Here is a 4,972-nt window from a genome sequence, read left to right as displayed (position 1 = left end):
TTCCATGTACCATGATCACTCTATTTAAAGAGTCATGTTTGCATGTTCATGCAAATTTGAGATCACCAAATTTTGACACTCAAAATTCCACTCAAATGTTTCGGATTATGTGGCAAGCATGCATGTTTCAGTTAACCAAATTTTGACACCTCAAAATTCCACTCACATGGATTTTTCCATTAAATGAAGTCAACATTTTACATTTCTTCATTTTAATTCAACAATTAATTTGAATAATTAATTTCAAATTAAAGTAACATTAAATGATTAATTAAACTATTTAATTAATATTTAATATTAATTCAAATGCCAATCCCAATCAATTCCGACACATAATTTGATTATCAGATTCTCTCGTTTTGTTTAATTCGTAAATAAAACAAAAATGCGGTTAAATATATCGTATATATGTAGCGTATATTTCCTAATTTGAATTCGAACACTTCGAACTCACTCGTCACACTGTTCTATGGTTTAGTCCGATATGAGCTAGCCTAGAGGGACCTAATGGACCTATAGATCATGGGCTCCAACGATCCAAGATTAACCGGTTAAACTCATTAACCATGTTAACCAACACTCGTTAACTACTAGGACACTCCACTATAGACTAGTAGTTGCACTCCCCTCACTATAGATATATTTCTGTCCATTTGATATAACCATGATTAGTAAGTCGATCCTTCACAGGTTGTTCATAACTAGAGCTGGGTCAATTTACCGTTTTACCCCTAAAGTTACTTCTTGTTCCTTATGTCTCACTGATCCTCTAATGAACAATTGGTTTGTGGTCCAACAAGTAAACCAAATCCCTCTCAGGCCAATGAGAGGGTGGGGCCCCTTGTTCAAGACCTGGAGTCAGTGCTTAAGGGAACTACCTCTCTTCTATCCCTGAAAGTGGGTAGGAGTGAATTCCATCTTGCACCCCACGTCCTTAGCCATTCACCCAGTCTTACCCCTGAAATGGGAGGCCTATTGAGTCGGCGAACTAGAGCCACTCTCACCCATGCAAATCTAAGGATAATTCCGAATAAACAGGAGTTTATGGTTAGCTCAGGATTAAAACCGAGTTACCTAGCTTATCGAATGAAAAGAAAATCAGTCTCAACAGTAAACGACATTATAAAGTGAGAGTGGTTTTCTTCATGGTCCGATCTTATGCAATACTCATTGCATAGGACGCCCCCACTCACATGTCTCCATATGTACAATTTAGTGATCACATTGTTTATATCATATACAAAAGTGGGTCGCATCCATAGTGTCCCCAAAATAAGGTACTCAACCTTATCCTTATACTATAGATTATTTTGACTATATACTTGAACTTGATCCACTCTTATGTCTCTACATATAGTTCAAGTAATCATACTATAGCCAGAGTGTTCTTTGTTTATTGGATTTAGATTAATAATCGTAAAGTTCACTTTATTCAATAACAATCTTTATTGAATAAACAACAATAATAGCTTTATTGAAAATATAATATGTTTTTGTTTACAAACTATGAGTTTTAGGACATAAAACCCAACACCGATATGTAACTATTCCATATGTAATAAAATTAGGGTTTGAGATCTTTCTCTCGTATGGAACTATTCCATATGTAAAAAAAATTAGGATTATTTCCTGGTTGGAACAATTCCAAATAGAGAACTTTTCCTATTCGAACAATTCTAAATATACATATTTTACTTTTAGAATAATTCTTAAGGTAGTTTTTTTTTTAAAAAAAAATTTGGAACAATTCCAAATGTAGTAAAATTAGGCTTTCAAAACTCTAAATTGTACCGCGAATGGATGAACGTCGTCATGGCCGCCGCTGTCACTTTTCAATTTACAATGAACCTAACCGTATACATTTGTCTAACAAATCGGTAAATCTAATGCCACACTGATATGCCAAAAACAATCAATTTTACAAAACAATATTACATATATCTTATATATGAGAAATCAAATACCCACTATACTACTTTTAATTCAAAATAAAAATCAACAGGCTCTATACCAATGGAAGGGAACGAACTCTTCAATGTTCCCCCAATCTTGTTCACTCGTTACATGAACTAGGCATATGTAAATATACATTTTGATTCTTGCTTCGAGTTTATCACATTGCTTGTAAAGTTTTAAACTCGCACAAATTTTTTTGTAACTGTTTTTTCTGTTAGTTGTTCTTTCATTTTCATGCATTGCATAGTGTATTTGAGTCACTCTCGATCTTTCGATGCCTCAAAATTCGGGGTGTAACAAAATAGGTCTCTTAGGTATGTATTTCATAATACAATTTTACATACAATGTATATCCTAGTCGTTTTTCTTTTTTCCTTTCATAAAGTTAACATGGAATAAAAAACCTAAGATTTAGTGTTCGAGTATTTGTTTGGTTGTCGTTTTAGTCTTCGATACGTATTTTTTTCAAGTGGCACTCGTAACTCAGTTAGCTAGAGCACTTGTTTCGTAAGCGAGAGATCTTGAGTTCAACTCTCAACAAGAGCATAAATAAATTCAATGTTGTTAGACTGAATTCTAAAATTTTACCAAAGCTTTAGGTTCTAGGTAGGATACATAATATGTATTTCAAATGATGATAGAGGGGAGAATGAACGAAATAAGGTGTCTTAATTATGCCACAAAAACTTCTTGGTGGATCATGAGTTTATAAACGAGTTTTTTCTTTTCTCTTTATCCTTATCGTTTTGGGGTTTCTTGGATAATATTAGATTGAATTCCAAGAGTTTCACAACATATCTATTTTATAATACAATTTTATTTGATTTGGGTTTACATTATAAAGACAAATTAGTATTTTGCTTATTTTTCTCATTCCTATAAATATGTCTCTTTGGTTTGTATTTTATGATACAATTCTATGTACAGTGTATTGTAGTAGTCTTTTCTGTTCTCTTCCCTAGTTGCTTGGGTGTTTATTCGTTTTGGCGATTCATGAATTAATATGTTTTTAGTTTCAAGTAGCTCTTGTAGCTCAGTTGGTTAGAGCACCCGTTTAGTAAGCGGGAGGTCTTGAGTTCAACTCTCAACAAGAGTATTATTGCCCTCTAGTATGTTTCCACCAAAAAAAAAAAAATACAATGCTTGTAACAACTTAGCCACCATAGGCAACAAAACATAACATGCAAAACCTACCCCACGATAGGCAACAAAACATAAAAAAATCCTATTTTAAGTGGAAGATAACACATTATTTTAGTCTTCGATACGTAGTTTTTTGAAGTTGTTCTTGTAGCTTAGTTGGTTAGAGCACTTGTTTTGTAAGCGAGAGGTCTTGAGTTAAACTCTCATCAACAGCATAAATTCATTTGTTCTCTTGACTTAGCTTTCTTATTGTTTTTTGGTTCTTAGATAATTAAGATCTAAATATCTTATTTTTCAACAATGTTGTTTGATTGAATTCTAAAAGTTTTAGAACATTGGGTCATTTGGTATCATAGTTTTAGGTTCTAGGTAGGCCAGCAAACACAGTATATGGCCATTAGAGACAAAAAGTGAAGAAAATGAAAAATAAAAAGAAATATTTGACGCGGATAGAGAGACTAAAAAGAAAGATGATTCTAGTTTTTTAGGAGAACAATGTTTTGTATACAAAAGGTACATATACAGAAACTTAGAAGTAAAAGAATTTTCTTTCTAAGGGGAGCACTCAAACTAAGTGTATCTACCTTTTCGATTGAATTCTTGCAGAAAATGCTTATTATAAAGCAAGTTTGAATAATTAATTTCAACTCGTGCCAATATCTAACTCATGGAAAAAAATAAGACCAATGGGCTGCACAGGAAGCGGCACTCCTATTTCACTTTTACATCCATGCATGACCTAAAGATAAAAGGGAAGACCTCGACAAGATTAAAACCACGGAATGAAAATAATTTTAAGTTTGCATTACAAGGAAATCAATTGAATTCGATGACGAATCCTCTTGAAGAATGGGAGAATGAACGAATAATGTGTCTTAATTATGCCACAAAAACTTCTTGGTGGATAATAAGATTGTAGGTTACGTGTTTGAATTTAGAGATGTTTTATAGTATTTTTTTCACTTTAGAATATTATATTAAAATTTTAAGTTAAAATTAATTAATGGTCGTTATGGTATTGATGGACAAGACATTTACAACATTTCAATGGACTATATATTACTTTAAAGGTTTATTTTCAAGGTTATAAATAGTAAGTCATGTTATTAGTATAGTACAAAGATTTTGGATATTAGAATGAAAGTTGAATAGTATGCTTCTTTACCCATGAACTTGTTCTTTTGCATTTCTTGTGTTTAGATTTACGTGCTAGAGTTATGCAAGTAGTCTTGACCGAGTTATTTTGTGAAGCGATTCGAATCATGAGTTTATAAATTAGTTTTTTTTCTTTTCTTTTTACTCTTTATCTTGATAATTGAGGTAATCGGTTCAAAATCTTTCTCTTGGATTGATTGCTTATCGTTTTGTGATTTCTTGGATAATTTAGATCTAAACATCTTGTTCTTCAACAGTAATATTAGATCGAATTTCAAGAGTTTCATAACATATCTATTTCGTAATACAATTTTATTTGATTTGGGTTTACATTATAAAGACAAATTAGTATTTTGCTTATTTTTCTCATTCATATAAATATGTCTTTTGGTTTGTATTTTATGATACACTAGCTTGGGTGTTTATTCGTTTGGTGATTTAAGAATTGTTATGTTTTTTGTTTCAAGTAGCTATAGTAGCTCAGTTGGTTAGAGCACCTGTTTAGAGCATTATTGCCATTTAGTACGTATTCTCCATGATTGTGAACTAGTACATTAAATAGTATAGAGAATATTTCTTTCCGTCAACAAAAGAGGGTCGTTCCCCAAATGTCCATATACAACATGAACGTTATATGTCGTAGGTACCTGTTTATATGTTGAATTCTTGTAACAACTTGAACCCCAACAAAAGCCACAATTAACTTTATTATAATATA

The 4,972-nt window shown here is 32.0% G+C and overlaps 1 non-coding gene across 1 annotated transcript; it reads left to right on the top strand.

The window, feature by feature from the left end:
* Positions 1–2,978: 2,978 nt before the first annotated feature.
* TRNAT-AGU (transfer RNA threonine (anticodon AGU)) lies at positions 2,979–3,052 on the top strand. Its single transcript has one exon. It is a non-coding gene; the product is annotated as a tRNA-Thr (tRNA).
* The last annotated feature ends 1,920 nt before the right edge of the window (positions 3,053–4,972 follow it).

Source organism: Cucurbita pepo, unplaced genomic scaffold (genome assembly GCF_057944985.1).
Source record: "Cucurbita pepo subsp. pepo isolate OVF unplaced genomic scaffold, ASM5794498v1 scafford_40, whole genome shotgun sequence".
Lineage (NCBI taxonomy): Eukaryota > Viridiplantae > Streptophyta > Magnoliopsida > Cucurbitales > Cucurbitaceae > Cucurbita > Cucurbita pepo.
Note: the sequence above shows the minus strand (reverse complement) of the source record. Positions and strands in the feature narration are given on the sequence as shown.